The sequence below is a fragment of the Moschus berezovskii genome, chromosome 17, assembly GCF_049115385.1.
Source record: "Moschus berezovskii isolate FMDL1 chromosome 17, NW_MosBer_1.0, whole genome shotgun sequence".
NCBI classification, from domain to species: domain Eukaryota; kingdom Metazoa; phylum Chordata; class Mammalia; order Artiodactyla; family Moschidae; genus Moschus; species Moschus berezovskii.
Genome location: NC_142476.1, coordinates 7804709 through 7822538, shown reverse-complemented (window position 1 = coordinate 7822538; position 17830 = coordinate 7804709). Strand labels below are relative to the sequence as shown.

The window sequence follows — 17830 nt, the reverse complement described above, 5'->3', positions numbered from 1 at the left end:
CAATAAATTAACTCTAGAAGTATTTCAAAGCATACATTTTAAGAAATCAATTATAATCAGTAAAGTACAAAATCCGAGCACATGCTCAACATTTTCAATGGCAAAGAAGATACCACAAATAAGAGTACACAAAACAAAGTTTACTTACATTCACACCCTTTGGACGGTGTCCACGTGAAATTTTCCTGAGAAGTCAAAGTCAGAGGCTCGTCTGGAATAGGTCTGTAGCCAATCTTGCATTGATATTTCAACTCGGTCCCCACTTCAAATACTTCTTGATTGCTTAGCTTGTTGTCTCTTCCATCCCAGACAGCATGGGGAATGTCTGGTAACCCAATACAGCTATCTGATCATGAACAAAGTGCAAGGATGAAAGAAAGCTATTTTGGGAGTTGGCAGTCTGATGCAATGAACTCAGCAAACCCTGTCCCTTCGTTGCCAGAACAAGCATAAAATTCATATTAATTGAGGAAAAAACAGATGGCAAAGGCTAAATGGGAATTCCAGGAAGAGACATGGCAGGATCAATCTCTGATAGATTATTGCCAAGCGGTCAATGCACACTCAAGACCATCCCCAAGAAAAAGTAATGCAAAGGGCAAAATGGTTGTCTGAGGAGGTTTTACAAATAGCTGAAAAAGAAAGAGAAGTGAAAGACAAAGGAGGAAAGGAAAGAAATGCCCATTTGAATGCAGAGTTCCAAGAAGAGCAACAAGAGATAAGAAAGCCTTCTTCAGTGATCAATGCAAAGAAATAGAGGAACACAATAGGCTGGGAAAGACTAGAGATCTCTTCAAGGACATTAGAGATACCAAGGGAACACTTCATGCAAAGACGGGCACAATAAAGGATACAAATGGTATGGACCTTACAGAAGCAGATGATAATAAGAAGAGGTGGCAAGAATGCACAGAAGAACTATACAAAAAAGATCTTCATGACCCAGATAACCATGATAGTGCAATCACTCACCTAGAGGCAGACAGCCAGGAATGCAAAGTCAAGTGGGCCTTAGGAAACATCATTACAAACAAAGCTAGTAGAGGTGATGGAATTCCAGTTGACCTATTTCAAATCCTAAAAGATGATACTGTGAAAGTGCTGCTCTCAATATGCCAGCAAATTTGGAAAACTCAGCAGTGGCCATAGGACTGGAAAAGGTCAGTTTTCATTCCAATCCCAAAGAAAATGAAAGTGAAGGGAAAATCACTTAGTCAGGTCCAACTCTTTGGGACTCCATCGACCGTATAGTCCATGGAATTCTCTAGGCCAGATCACTGGAGTAGTAGCCTTTCCCTTCATGGGATCTTCCCAACGCAGGGATAGAACCCAGGTCTGCCCCATTGCAGGCAGATTCTTTACCAGCTGAGCCACAAGGGAAACCCATGAATTCTGGAGTGGGTATCTGATCCCTTCTCCAGCAGATCTTCATGACCTGGGAATCAAACTGGTGTCTCCTGCATTACAGGTAAATTCTTTACCAATTGAGATATCAAGAAAGTCCCAATCACAAAGAAAGGCAATTCGAAACAATGCTCAAACTATCACACAATTGCACTCATCTCACACGCTAGCAAAGTAATGCTCAAAATTCTCCAAGCCAGGCTTCAACAGTACATGAACCATGAACTTTCAGATAGTCAAGCTGGACTTAGGAAAGGCAGAAAAACCAGAGATCAAATAGCCAATATCCACTGGATCATTGAAAAAGCAATTGAGTTCCAGAAACACATCTATTTCTGCTTTATTGACTATGCCAAAGCTGTCTGTATGGATCACAGGAAACTGAGGAAAATTCTTAAACAGGTGGGAATATCAGACCACTTTACCTGCCTCCTGAGAAATCTGTATGCAGGTCAAGAAGCAACAGTTAGAATGGGACATGAAACAACAGACTGGTTCCAAACCGGGAAAGAAGTTCGTCAAGTCTGTATATTGTCACCCTGCTTATTTAACTTACATGCAGAGTACATCATGCGAAATGCCAGGCTGGATGAAGCACAACCGGGAATCAAGATTGACAGGAGAAATATCAATAACCTCATATATGCAAATGACACCATCCTTATGGCAGAAAGCGAAGTTTAGTTCTCTAGCATCTCTTGATGAAAGTGAAAGAGGAGAGTGAAAAAGTTGGCTTAAAATTCAACATTCAAAAACAAGGTCATGGCATCTGGTCCCATCACTTCATGTCAAACAGACAGGGAAACAATGGACACAGTGAGAGACTTTATTTTCCTGGGCTCCAAAATCACTGCAGATATTAACTGCATCCATGAAATTAAAAGACACCTACTCCTTGGAAGAAAAGCTAAGACCAATCTAGACAGCATACTGAAAACCAGAAACATTACTTTGCAAGCAAAGATCCGTCTAGTCAAAGCTATGGTTTTTCCAGTAGTCATGTACTGGATGTGAGAGTTGGACTATAAAGAAAGCTGAGCAATGAAGAATTGATGCTTTTGAACTGTGGTGTTGGAGAAGACTCTTGAGAGTCCCTTGGACTGCAAGGAGATCAAACCAATCCATCCTAAAGGAGATCAGTCCTGGGTGTTCACTGGAGGGATTGATGCTGAAGCTGAAACTCCAAGAATTTGTCCACCTGATGTGAAGCACTGACTCATTGGAAAAGACCCTGATGCTGGGAAAGATTGAAGGCAGGAGGAAAAGCAGACACAGAGGATGAGATGGTTGGATGGCATCACCAACTGGATGAACATAAGTTTGCACAAGTTTCAAGAGTTGGTGATGGACAGGGAAGCCTGGCGTGCTGCAGTCCATGGGATTGACATGACTGTGGGACTGAACTGGCTAACACTGACAATGCACACAGCAATCCAGAGGATATTATTGAGGTAACACACCATGGGACACAAAGGGGCAATATCTAGGGTACTGGGTCAACCTCCAGGGACTTAGTTCCCCTTCCATGTCAAAGCACTTAGGCATGGGAAATATCAGAGATCATCAAGGATACACAGCACAAATTTGCTGCTAAACAAACCAAATGTTCCCCTGGTTCTCCTTGCCTAAAATTGAATTACCATAGGAATTGTAGTGTTCCCCAGATACTATAACGCTGTCACCAGGAACTTCTGATTTGAGCTTAAACCTTTTTCCATATAATATTGGATTCTTTATTCCCTACTGGATATGTTGCCAAAGGTACATAGGGATTGAAAAAGGGATACAGGTCTGTTATATTGTGTGTTTATCAAATTTTGTCACTACATATGTAAGTCATCACCTAACTTCCCATGATGGCAGAAGGGAATGAATAAATCACAAAATAGCAGTGGCTTCTATCACCAAACAACTATATGAGTTTGTGCTAGTTACTTAATCACTCCATTATCACATCATTAAAATGTGATTTTTTAAAAAGTAATATCTACCTCTTAGGATCATGATAAATACTAAATGAATTAATTGATGTCATGTACTTAGAACAATGCTTGATACAACATGCTTAATAATTCTTAACAATAAGTATCATTAACCTTATGACTGATCTGTATGTATTTACAATTTCAAGGTATCAAGGCCAACATCAGCCCATAGAGCATCTCTGTGCAAAATTTTTAATGGAATATCTTGAAGGAATTTTACCTCCATCTTTCAAAAAATTATCAGAATAAATTTATTTTGTTAGGATGAGGCAATTTGCTAGTGTCTACTGAAATATTTTTGCAAGGAATAAATAAATCTTCTATGTCTGTGATGTCACTGGGGTCAAAACTATCTGATATATATATGTATAGAAGATCCTCAGATAACAGAGATTACTAGCAGGAAAATAAAAAAAGAAAGAAAAAACCTTCCTCCTGACATGAGAAAACTAGAGAAAAGTACTAATTTAATGCAAAATGACTCTTGGGATTTAAGTGGGATTGTGCCTGTGAGCATGCTACACCCATATTCCTGGATAACTTTAGATGCCAATTATGAAAATCCCTTTGGTGCATACTCACTGAGTTCACAAGTGGGAGGAGAAGGATGCCACTCATCATCAGCACCACAATGGATTAAATTGCTGCCATTGAGGATATAGCCTTTCTTGCAGCTAAACAGAACAGAGTCTTTGTAGTGATAGATGGATCTAAATCCAGAGAGAACTTTTCCATCTGGAACTTGAGGTGGATGACAGACAATATCTAAAGAAGCATAAAAAGCATATCTGAGTTATAAAAGAGAAATGGTGATAATGATGTGACTACTATTGATAAATGGGTCTCAGGGAGACCTGATACAGCCTACATCAAGTAAATATAAAGAAAACATTTTAAAGCTTTATGTATATCCTTTTAGTGCACTTTCCAAGTGGCTCAGTGGTAAAGAAACTGCCTGCCAATAAAGGAGATATGCATTCAACTCAGGGTCTGGAAATTCCCCTGGAGAAGGAAATAACAACCCATTCCAGTATTCGTGCTTGGAAAATCCCATGGACAGAGGAGTCTGGTGGACTACAGACCATAAAGTTTCAATGTGTCAGATATGACTTAGCAACTAAGCATGCACGATATCCTTTTAGTTCCTAGAAACCTGAATGAAATGAGGTCCCATCACGTTATTCAAGGTGGATAAAGTCCTATATATTTTTCATTAAAAAATTGAAAAACAATTTCTCAGTTACAGATAATAGCTTAGTGGATGCCAGGGGTGGGAATGCAGCATGGACAGCTGAGTGAAGTGGGTCAAAAGGTACAAACTTTCTGTTATAAATAAATTATGGGGCTGTAATGTACAGCACAGTGCCTATAGTTAATACACTGTAATATATGTATTTGAAAGTTGCTTAGAGTATAGGACTTTAAAGTTCTCATCATAGGAAAAAGTATTTTGTAACTATATATGGTGATAGATGTTCACTAGACTTATTACAATCATTTAACTATACTCACAAATATCAAATCAGTATGAAGTATACCTAAAATAATATTATATGTCAATAATATCACAAAACACAAAAACACAAAACACTGAACAATTCAGTTCAGTCACTCAGTCGTGTCTGACTTTTTACGACCCTATGGACCGCAGCACACCAGGCCTCCTTGTCCGTCACAAACTCCTGGAGTTTACCCAAACTCATATCCTTTGAGTCAGTGATGCCATCCAACCATCTCATCCTCTGTTGTCCCCTTCTCCTCCTGCCCTCAATCTTTCCCAGCATCAGGGTCTTTTCCAATGAGTCAGTTCTTCGCATCAGGTGGCCAAAGTATTGGAGTTTCAGCTTCACCATCAGTCTTTCCAATGAATATTCAGGACTGATTTCCTTTAAAATGGACTGGTTGGATCTCCTTGCAGTCCAAGGGACTCACAAGAATCTTCTCCAACACCACAGTTCAAAAGCATCAATTCTTCGGTGCTCACCTTTCTTTATAGTCCAAATTTCACATCCATACATGACTACTGAAAAAAACATAGCTTTGACTAGACAGACCTTTGTTGGAAAAGTAATGTCTTTGATTTTTAATATGCTATCTAGGTTGGTCATAACTAATTTCATGGCTGCAGTCACCATCTGCTGTGATTTTGGAGCTCAAAAAAGTAAACTCTGCCACTGTTTCCACTGTTTCCCCATCTACTTGTCATGAAGTGATGTGACCAGATGCCATAATCATTGTTTTCTGAATGTTGAGTTTTAAGCCAACTTTTTCACTCTCCTCTTTCACTTTCTTTTTTTTTTTTAATTTTTAGTCTTTAATGCTGGTCAAACTATTTAATAACAAGTTAAAATTTTTTAACTAATTTAAAACCAGCAAATAAATCTTAAAAGATATATTTCTTTTCATTCTCTAAACTACATATTATTCAAATACACTTGTCAAGTGATATAATTTGTGAGACAATCATTTATTAATATTCTATCAATTTCCAAATCATTTGCTGATTTCTAGAGTCTATTAGTTATTTTGTTTGAAGAATCTTCTTGCACATGTTGATTCCATTCCTGCCATGATTTCTTTTAAGGAGCAACATTGAAGTTTTAAAAAAAAACCCTCCCCTTTTTTTTTTTTTTGGAGTACTGTGGTATGTATTTATTTTATTTTTTAATTTTTTAATTTATTTTATTGGAGGCAAAATACCTTACATTAATATATTGGTTGATTTTGCCATACATTGACACTAATCCGCCCCGGGTGTACACGTGTTCCCTTTCTTGAACCCCTCTCCCACCTCCCTCTTTCCTGTATCCTCCCTCAAGGTCATCCCCGTGCACCAGCCCCAAGCATCCTGTATCATGCGTCGAACCTGGACTGGTGATTCATTTCACATATGATAATATACATGCTACAATGCCGTTCTCCCCAATTATCCCACCTTCACCCTCTCCCACAGAGTCCCAAAGACTGCTCTATATACCTATGTCTCTTTTGCAGTCTCGTATACACGGTTAAGGTTACCATCTTTCTAAATTCCATATATATGTGTTAGTATACTGTATTGATGTTTTTCTTTCTGGCTTACTTCACTCTGTATAATAGGCTCCAGTTTCATCCACCTCATTAGAACTGATTCAAATGCATTCTTTTTGATGCCTGAAAAATAGTCCATTGTGTATAAGTACCAAAGCTTTCTTATCCATTCATCTGCAGATGGACATCTAGGTTGCTTCCATGTCCTGGCTATTATAAACAGTGCTGCAATGAATATTGGAGTACATGTGTCTCTTTCAATTCTGGTTTCCTCGGTGTGTATGCCCAGGAGTGCGATTGCTGGATCATATGGCAGTTCTATTTCCAGGTTTTGAGGAATCTCCACACTCTTCTCCATAGTGGCTGTACTAGTTTGCATTCCCACCAACAGCGTAAGAGGGTTCCCTTTTCTCCACACCCTCTCCAGCATTTATTGCATGTAGACTTTTGGATAGCGCCATTCTGACTGGTGTGAAATGGTATCTCATTGTGGTTTTGATTTGCATTTCTCTGATTATAAGGGATATTGAGCATTTTTTCATGTGTTTGTTAGCCATCTGTATGTCTTCTCTGGAGAAATGTCTGTTTAGTTCTTTGGCCCATTTTGTGATTGGGTCATTTATTTTTCTGGAATTGAGCTGCAGGAGCTGCTTGTATCTTTTGGAGATTAATCCTTTATCAGTTGCTTCATTTGCTATTATTTTCTCCCATTCTGAAGGCTGTCTTTTCACCTTGCTTATAGTTTCCTTTGCTGTGAAGAAACTTTTGATTTTAATTAGGTCCCATTTGTTTATTTTTGCTTTTATTTCCAATATTCTGGGAGGTGGGTCTTGGAGGATCCTGCTGTGATTTATGTCGGAGAGTGTTTTCCCTACATTCTCCTCTAGGAGTTTTATAGAATCTGGTCTTACATTTAGCTCTCTAATCCATTTTGAGCTTATTTTGGTGTATGGTGTTAGGAAGTGTTCTAGTTTCATTCTTTTAAAAGTGGCTGACCAGTTTTCCCAGCACCACTTGTTAAAGAGACTGTCTTTTCTCCATTTTATATTCTTGCCTCCTTTGTCAAAGATAAGGTGTCCATAGGTGCATGGATTTATCTCTGGGCTTTCTATTTTGTTCCATTGATCTATATTTCTGTCTTTATGCCAGTACCATACTGTCTTGATGACTGTGGCTTTGTAGTAGAGCCTGAAGTCCAGCAAGTTAATTCCTCCAGTTCCATTCTTCTTCCCCAAGATTGCTTTGGCTATTTGAGGTTTTTTGTATTTCCATACAAATTGTGAGACTATTTGTTCTAGTTCTGTGAAAAATATCATTGGTAGCTTGATAGGGATTGCATTGAATGTATAAATTAATTTGGGTAGTATACTCATTTTCACAATATTTATTCTTCCAATCCATGAACAAAGTATTTCTCCAACTATTAGTATCCTCTTTGATTACTTTCACTAGTGTTTTATAGTTTTCTATGTACAAGTCTTTTGTTTCCTTAGGTAGATATATTCCTAAGTATTTAATTCTTTTCTTTGCAACAGTAAATGGAATAGTTTCCTTAATGTCTCTTTCTATTTTCTCATTATTAGTGTACAGGAATGCAAGGGATTTCTGTGTGTTGATTTTATATCCTGCAACTTTACTGTATTCATTGATTAGCTCTAGTAGTTTTCTGGTAGAGTCTTTAGGGTTTTCTGTATAGAGGATCATGTCATCTGTGAATAGTGAAAGTTTACTTCTTCTTTTCCAATTTGTATTCCTTTTATGTCTTTTTCTGCTCTGATTTCTGTAGCCAAAACTTCCAGAACTATGTTGAAGAGCAGTAGTGAGAGTGGGCACCCTTGTCTTGTTCCTGACTTTAGGGGAAATGCTTTCAGTTTTTCACCATTGAGGATAATGTTTGCTGTGGGTTTGTCATATATAGCTTTTATTATGTTGAGATATGTCCCTTCTATTCCCACTTTCTGGAGGGTTTTTATCATAAATGGATGTTGAATTTTGTCAAGGCTTTCTCTGCATCTATTGAGATAATTATATTATTTTTATTTTTCAGTTTGTTAATGTGGTGTATTACGTTGATTGATTTGCGGATATTGAAGAATCCTTGCATTCCTGGGATAAAGCCCACTTGGTCATGATGTATGATCTTCTTAATGTGTTGTTGGATTCTGATTGCTAGAATTTTGTTAAGGATTTTTGCATCTATGTTCATCAGTGATATTGGCCTGTAGTTTTCTTCTTTTGTGGGATCTTTACCAGGTTTTGGGATTAGGATGATGGTGGCCTCATAGAATGAGTTTGGAAGTTTCCCTTCCTCAGCAAATTTCTGGAAGAGTTTGAGTAGAATAGGTGTTAGCTCTTCTCTAAATTTTTGGTAGAATTCAGCTGTGAAGCCATCTGGACCTGGACTTTTGTTTGCTGGAAGATTTCTGATTAATTCCTCTAGTTCCGTGCTTGTGATGGGTCTGTTCAGATTTTCTATTTCTTCCTGGTTCAGTTTTGGCAAGGTGTACTTTTCTAGGAATTTGTCCATTTCTTCCAAGTTATTCATTTTATTGCCATATAATGAAATGGCATGAAATGGCAACCCACTCCAGTGTTCTTGCCTGGAGAATCCCAGGGACGGGGGAGCCTGGTGGGCTTCCGTCTGTGGGGTCGCACAGAGTCGGACACGACTGAAGTGACTTAGCAGCCATATAATTGCTGATAGTATTCTCTAATAATCCTTTGTATTTCTGTGTTTTCTGCTGTGATCTCTCCATTTTCATTTCTAATTTTATTGATTTGGTTCTTCTCCCTTTGTTTCTTGATGAGTCTGGCTAGTGGCTTGTCAATTTTATTTACCTTCTCAAAGAACCAGCTTTTGGCTTTGTTGATTTTTGCTATGGTCTCTTGTTTCTTTTGCATTTATCTCTGCCCTAATTGTTACGATTTCTTTCCTTCTACTAACCCTGGGGTTCTTCATTTCTTCCTTTTCTAGTTTCTTTAGATGTAGAGTTAGGTTATTTAGTTGACTTTTTTCTTGTTTCTTGAGGTGTGCCTGTATTGCTATGAACTTCCCCCTTAGCACTGCTTTTACAGTGTCCCAGAGGTTTTGGGTTGTTGTGTTTTCATTTTCATTCATTTCTATGCATATTTTGATTTCTCTTTTGATTTCTTCTATGATTTGTTCGTTATTCAGCAGCATGTTGTTCAGCCTCCATATGTTGGCATTTTTAATAGTTTTTCTCCCGTAATTGAGATCTAATCTTACTGCATTGTGGTCAGAAAAGATGCTTGGAATGATTTCAATTTTTTTAAATTTACCAAGGCTAGATTTATGGCCCAGGATGTGATCTATCCTGGAAAAGGTTCCGTGTGCACTTGAGAAAAAGGTGGAATTCATTGTTTTGGGGTGAAAAGTCCTATAGAGATCTATTAGGTCTAACTGGTCTATTGTATCATTTAAAGTTTGTGTTTCCTTGTTAATTTTCTATTTAGTTGATCTATCCATAGGTGTGAGTGGGGTATTAAAGTCTCCCACTATTATTGTGTTATTGTTAATTTCCCCTTTCATACTTGTTAGCAATTGTCTTACATATTGCGGTGCTCCTATGTTGGGTGCATAAATATTTATAATTGTTATATCTTCTTCTTGGATTGATCCTTTGATCATTATGTAGTTTCCTTCTTTGTCTCTTTTCACAGCCTTTGTTTTAAAATCTATTTTATCTGATATGAGTATTGCTACTCCTGTTTTCTTTGGTCTCTATTTGCGTGGAATATCTTTTTCCAGCCCTTCACTTTCAGTCTCTATGTGTCCCTCGTTTTGAGGTGGGTCTCTTGTAGACAACATATATGGGGGTCTTGTTTTTGTATGCATTCAGCCAGACTTTGTCTTTTGGTTGGGGCATTCAACCCATTTACGTTTAAGGTGATTATTGATAAGTATGATCCCGTTGCCATTTTATTTATTGTTTTAGTTTCGAGTTTATATACACTTTCTGTGTTTCCTGTCTAGAGAAGATCCTTTAGTATTTGTTGGAGAGCTGGTTTGGTGATGCTGAATTCTCTCAGCTTTTGCTTGTCTGTAAAGCTTTTGATTTCTCCTTCATATTTGAATGAGATCCTTGCTGGGTATAGTAATCTGGGCTGTAAGTTACTTTCTTTCATCACTTTAAGTATGTCTTGCCATTCCCTCCTGGCCTGTAGAGTTTCTGCTGAAAGATCAGCTGTTATCCTTATGGGGATCCCCTTGTGTGTTATTTGTTGTTTTTCCCTTGCTGCTTTTAATATTTGTTCTTTGTGTTTGATCTTTGTTAATCTGATTAATATGTGCCTTGGAGTATTTCGCCTTGGGTTTATCCTGTTAGGGACTCTCTGTGTTTCTTGGACTTGGGTAATTATTTCCTTCCCCATTTTAGGGAAATTTTCAACTATTATCTCCTCAAGTATTCTCTCATGGTCTTTTTTTTTTTGACTTCTTCTTCTGGAACTCCTATGATTCGAATGTTGAGGCATTTAATATTGTCCCATATGTCTCTAATATTGTCCTCATTTCTTTTAAATCTTTTTTCTTTTTCCGTCTGTTTCATTTATTTCTACAATTCTATCTTCTAGCTCGCTTATCCTGTCTTCTGCCTCCGTTATTCTACTGCTTGTTCTCTTGAGAGTGTTTCTGATCTCATCTATTGCATTATTCATCGTATATTGACTCTTTTTTATTTCCTCTAATTCCTTATTAAACATTTCTTGCATCGTCTCAATACTTTTCTCCAGTTTATTTATCTGTAACTCCATTTTGCTTTCCAGATTTTGAATCATTTTCACAATTAAAATTCGAAATTCTTTATCGGGTAGGTTCCCTATATCTTCCTCTTTTGTTTGTGTTGGTGGGCATTTATCCTGTTCCTTTACTTGTTGGGTATTTCTCTGCCTCTTCATCTTGCTTATATTGCTGTGTTCGGGGTGGCCTTTCCGTCTTCTGGCAGTTTGTGGAGTTCTCTTTATTATGTAGTTACCTCGTTGTGTGTGGGGTTGGATGGGTGACTTGTCAAGTTTCCCAGGTTAGGGAAGCTTGTGTCGATGTTCTGGTGAGTGGAGCTGGATTTCTTCTCTCTGGAGTGCAATGAAGTGTCCAGTAATGAGTTTGAGATGTCAGTGGGTTTGGAGTGGCTTTGGGAAGCCTGTATATTGAAGCTCAGTGCTATTCTCCTGTGTTGCTAGATAGTTTGCATAGTATGTCTTTCACTGAAACTTGTTGACCCTTGGGTGGTGCCTGGTTTCAGTGTATGTATGGAGGTACTTCATGAGTACCTATCAATTAATGTTCTCTGGAACAGGAGATCTCTGGTGTTCTCAGGATTTGGACTTAAGCCTCTGCCTCTGTTTTTCAGTCTTATTCTTGCAGTAGGCTCAAGGTTTCTCCCTCTGTTACTTCCAAGGCAGTTCCTTCTGTTGAAAAAGCTCTTCTGTTTTCTGGTCTCCTCAGTGTCTAATTCCCATCTGACACCAGGATATGGTGGTGGACACGTTTTCTTTTTTTTTTCCCAGCTCACCTGTTCAGTCCTGCTGTGGGGAGGGAAGAACGCAGCTAACAAATATCCCTGGCGTCTGTGGGGAGTGCTCGCAGTGTCTCGGCTACACTGGGAATGCTCCCGCTCGAGGCGTGTGTGCTTTTCCTGTTTATGCTGCTTAGGCTCTAGGTTGCTCTGCCGGGTGCTGTCTGTAGCCAGCTCTGGGCTGCATGCACTTCCCAGGTCTGAGCGGCTCAGGTTCAGGTCCTCGGGTACTCCACAAAGGCGCGGACGTGGCTGGGCCTGTGTTTTGTGCCTTCCCTGGTCCGAGCAGCTCAGGTGACCAGGCGTTTGGCGAGCACAGTCGCTGCGACTTATCGCCTTCCTGGTCCTGGCTGCTCGGTTTTCAGGGTGTACAACCAGCGCACTTTCTCAGGCGGATATCGACCGGCCCAAACCCAAGAAGTCCTAGCTAGCAAGGAAGCCAGCCTGCAGCTTGGCACAGGAAGCCTCTCTGGGGCCGCGGCTGCCCCTTCCGGCACTGGCTGCCCTCCCTGCCCGCAGCAGCGGGGGCTGGGGGATGGGCCGCCCACTGCCGGCTCACTCCGCTCAGCGCCCTGTTCTGTGGGTGGGGCTGGCGGAGTCCTGGGTTGGGGCTTTTCACAGGCTTTTTGTAGCCTTTTCACCTTTTAGCTGCAGCGTCTGCTTCGCTATTTTAAGTTCACACCCTCAGTTTGCCCTGGGGCGTTCAAGCCGGGTTCTTCCTCTAAGCGCCGCAGCCAGGGCCTCCCTGCCCAGCCCCTGCCTGCTAGTGGGGGCCGCAGTCTTCTCTGCTGAGAGTTTCCTCTGGGCACTTAGTCTGTGAGTTTTAATTATTTATGTCTTTTGTCTTCTAGTTATCTGGCCCTCTGAGGTTCCACTCGCCAGTGTTTCCAGGTGTTTGGAAACTTCTCTCTTTTTTTTTTTTTCTTTTTTTAAGCCTCCCTTCCCAGGACAGAGCTCCGTCCCTCCCTCTTTTGTCTCTCTTTTTATCTTTTATACTATTTCCTACCTCCTTTCAAAGACTATGGGCTGCTTTTCTGAGTGCCTGATGTCCTCTGCCGGTATTCAGAAGTTGTTTTGTGGGATTTACTCAGCATTCAAATGTTCTTTTGCTGATTTGTGGGGGAGAAAGTGGTTGCTCCATCCTATTCCTCTGCCATCTTCCCGTGCTCCTCCTCCTCTTTCACTTTCATCAAGAGGCTCTTAAGTTCTTCACTTCCTGCCATAAGTGTGGTGTCATCTGCGTATCTGACGTTATTGATATTTCCCCCGGCAATCTTGATTTCAGCTTGTGCTTCATCCAGCCCAGCATTTCCCACGATGTACTCTGCATATAAGTTAAATAAGCAGGGTGACATACAGCCTTGATGTACTCCTTTCTCGATTTGAAACCAGTCTGTTGTTTCATGTCCAGTTCTAACTGTTGCTTCTTGACCTGCCTTTAGATTTCTCAGGAGGCAGGTCAGGTGGTCTGGTATTCCCATCTCTTGATGAATTTTCCACAGTTTGTTGTGATCCACACAGTCAAAGGCTTTGGCATAGTCAATAAAACAGAAGTAGATGTGTTTCTGGGACTCTCTTGCTTTTTTGATGATCCAACGAATGTTGGCAGTTTGATCTCTGGTTCCTCTGCCTTTTCTAAATCCAGCTTGAACATCTGGAAGTTCACAGTTCACATATTGCTGAAGCCTTGCTTAGAGAATTTTGAGCATTATGTTACTAGCATGTGAGATGAGTGCAATTGTGTGGTAGTTTGAGCATTCTTTGGCATTGTCTTTCTTTGGGATTGGAATGAAAACTGACCTTTTCCAGTACCGTCACCACTGCTGCATTTTCCAAATTTGCTGGCATAGTGAGAACAGCACTTTCACAGCATCATCTTTTAGGGTTTGAAATAGGTCAACTGGAATTCCATCACCTCTACTAGCTTTGTTCATAGTGATGCCGTCTAAGGTCCACTTGACTTCACATTCCAGGATGTCTGGTTCTAGGTGAGTGATCACACCATCGGGGTTATCTGGGTCATGAAGATCTCTTTTGTGTAGTTCTTCTGTGTATTTTTGCCACCTCTTCTTAACATCTGCTGCTTCTTTTAGGTCCATACCATTTCTGTCCTTTATTGTGCCCATCTTTGCATGAAAATTTCCCTTGGTATCTCTAATTTTCTTGAAAAGACCTCTATCCTTTCCCATTCTATTGTGTTCCTCTATTCTTTGCACTGATCACTAAGGAAGGCTTTCTTATCTCTCCTTACTATTCTTTGGAACTCTGCATTCAAATACATATATCTTTCTTTTTCTCCTTTGCCTTTCACTTCTCTTATTTTCTTCACTTTCCTTTCCTTTGTCATTTGGGGCTTCCCTGGTGGCTCAGAGGTTAAAGCATCTGCCTGCAATGCGGGAGACCTGGATTAGATCCCTGGGTCAGGAAGATCCCCTGGAGAAGAAAATGGCAACACACTTCAGTATTCTTGCCTGGAGAATCCCATGGATGGAGGAGCCTGGTGGGCTATAGTCCATGGGGTTGCAAAGAGCCAGACACGACTGGGCGACTTCACTTTCCTTTCCTTTTCTATTATTTTCATAGCTGTTTATAAGGCTTCCTCAGACAACCATTTTGCCTTTTTGTATTTCTTTTACTTAGGGATGGTCTTGATCACTGCCCCCTGTACAATGTCACAATACTCCATCCATAGTTCTTCAGGCACTCTTCAGATTTAATCCCTTGAATCTATTTGTCACTTCCACTATATAGTCATTAGGGATTTGATTTAGGTCATACCTGAATGGTCTAGTGTTTTTCCCTACTTTCTTCAATTTAGTCGGAATTTGGCAATAAGGAGTTCACGATCTGAGCCACAGTCAGCTCCTGGTCTTGTTTCTGCTGACTGTATACAGCTTCTCCATCTTTGGCTGCAAAGAATATAATCAATCTGATTTTGGTGCTGACCATTTGGTGATGTGCATGTGTAGAATCTTCTCTTGTGTTGTGGAAGAGGGTGTTTGCTACGACCAGTTCATTCTCTTGGCAAAACTCTGTTAGCCTTTGCCCTGCTTCATTCTGCACTTTAAGGCCAAATTTTCCCATTACTCCAGGTATTTCTTGACTTCCTACTTTTGCATTTCAGTCCCCTCTAGTGAAAAGGACATTATTTTTGGATGTTAGTTCTAGAAGGTCTTCATAGAACTGTTAGGTAATTAGGAAACAGGAGTCCAGAATGGCTGTGGCTAAAAGACAAGGAAGGGAAAAGCCTGAGAAAATAGAACAAAGGAAGGTCAAAGGAAGGTCCGAGGACTGGAGTGAGGACTTCAGGTAGGACAAACAGCACTCCTGGCTAGCCCAATTTGCATAGGGCAGGCCCAGGGGGAGGGAACAACATATAAACAGAGGAGCCAAAGGGCTCTCTCTCTCTCTCTCTCTCTCCCCCCCAAGCGCTGGTGCGCTCCTCCACTCTCTTCTCTTCGCATCTTTGGGTTGGCATGCCCTCATGCATCAAGGATGGATTCTCCTGCTACCTTCTAAATAAAATAGAGCTGAAACACTGATTTGTCTAAGAGCTATAACACAGTCTGTTTGAGACCTGAGAGATATAACATGGTCTGTCCAAGACCTAAGAGCTGTGATGCACAGAGGGCTTTAATGTCTGTCACTCCAAATTTTTGTTGTGACAAGACAGAACCGGGAGCATACACTCGCCTGACAGAACCATTTAACTTCAGCTTCTTCAGCATTACTGGTTGCGGCATAGGCTTGGATTACTGTGATACTGAATGGTTTGCCTTGGAAATGAACAGAGATCATTCTGTCATTTTTGAGATTGCACCCAAGTACTGCATTTCGGACTCTTTTGTTGACTATGATGGCTGCTCCATTTCTTTTAAGGGATTCTTGCCCACAGTAGTAGATATAATGGTCATCTGAGTTAAATTCCCCCATTCCAGTCCATCTTAGTTCGCTGATTCCTAGAATGTTGATGTTCACTCTTGCCATCTCCTGTTTGACCACTTTCAATGTGCCTTGATTCATGGACCTAACATTCCAGGTTCCTATGCAATATTGCTCTTTGTAGCATCGGACTTACTTTCATCACCAGTAACATCTATAAATGGCTGTTGTTTCTGCTTTGACTCCATCTCTTCACTTTTTCTGGGGTTATTTCTCTACTGATCTCCAGTAGCATAATGGGCACCTACTGACCTGGGGAGTTCATCTTTCAGGTCCTATCATTTTGCCTTTTCATACTGTTCATGGCGTTCTCAAGGTAGGAATACTGAAGTGTTTTGCATTTCTCCAGTGGACCACTTTTTGTCAGAACTCTCCATCATGAGCCGTCCATCTTGGGTGGCCCTACAAGGCATGGCTCATAGTGTCACTGAGTTAGACAGGCTGTGGTCCATGTGATCAGATTGCTTAGTTTTCTGTGATTGTGGTTTTCAGTCTGTCTGCTCTCTGATGGAGAGGGATAAGAGGCTTATGGAAGCTTCCTGATGGGAGAGACTGACTGAGGGAGAAACTGGGTCTTGTTCTGATGGACAGGGCCATGCTCAGTAAATCTTTCACCCAATTTGCTGTTGAAGGGCGGGGCTGTGTTCCCTCCCTGTCATTTGACCTGAGGCCAAATATGGTGGCAGTAATGAAGATAAGTGGTGGGTCAGTGACCAATAATCATGACAATGGTTTTGATGTAGAGGAATCAGAGGTCACAAGCAAAGAACAAACCTCCCTCTCCCCCACCACAGCCGTCAGCCATCGAGTCCTGTCAGTCCTGCCACTTTAACTCCTTCAGGATTTCTCAACTTCTCTTCAGACCTACTGCCTTTGCCTCAGCTGAAACCAGCCTCACTACTTGGCTGGACAGCTGCAGCAGATGTCTATGGGTTAAGTTCTGCCCCACTTCAAATTGTTGCCCACCTATAGCCAGACTTCTCTTTCTCCAATGCAGCACATTTACTCCCCTGGCTAAAGACTTTCAGTGTCTCTCCTTCATCTTCATACTGAACTCCTGAGAGTCATACACAAGGTCCTTCATAACCTAGCCCTGCTAACTTTCCAGCCTCAAGTCCTGTCCATTTCAGCACTTGCAGGCTAGAAAAGACTTATGAGAGTCCCTTGGACAGCAAAGAGATCAAAACAGTCAATCCTAAAGGAAATCAACCCTGAATATTCATGGAAGGATGATGCTGAAGCTGAAGCTCCAATTCTTTGGCCACCTGATGCGAAAAGTCAATTCACTGGAAAAGACCCTGGTGCTGGGAAAGACTGGGGGCAAAAAGAGAAGTGGGCAACAGAGGATGAGATGGTTGGATGGCATCACTGACTCGATAGACATGAGTTTGAGTAAACTCAGGGAGATAGTGAAGGATAGGGAAGCCTGGCCTCCTGCATTCTATGGGGTCCCTAAGAGTCAGACACAACTAAGTGACTGAAAAACAAAAATGTTCTCTTGGCCCAGCATTGTACCGAATGAAGACGTAAATGATACTGTGGTGTTAACGGCTGTAAAGAAAAGTTTTAGACCAGGAAGCCGAGTCATTACTGATACTGACATAACATCCCTTCTGACTTTTCCAGAGAAGAATGTGAACATGCTTTCTCTGCTTGCGTTTTACTACTGATTTACTAATGTCACTATGATTCTTTTTTATTGCCCTGTAGGCCTGTTGACATAACTAGTCTGGTGTCCACTGATATTTTCAGTTGCTTCAGAAGAAGCAGAATACTACATTTTTAATTTCTTTTTCACTAGGCAGCAACAAAGTATTCTGTGTTATGTGTGTGCACGCTAAGCGGTTTCAGTTGTGTGCCTTTGTGACCCTATGGACACACCCCATGAAGTCCACCAGGCTCCTCTGCCCATGGGATTCTCCAGACAAGAACACT

At 40.8% G+C, this 17830-nt stretch overlaps 1 protein-coding gene across 1 annotated transcript in view; it reads right to left on the bottom strand.

The window, feature by feature from the left end:
- The window catches only part of LOC129551007 (zona pellucida sperm-binding protein 3 receptor-like), a 57474-nt gene that overhangs the window by 17473 nt on the left and 22171 nt on the right, over positions 1–17830 (bottom strand). The window lies entirely within an intron of this gene.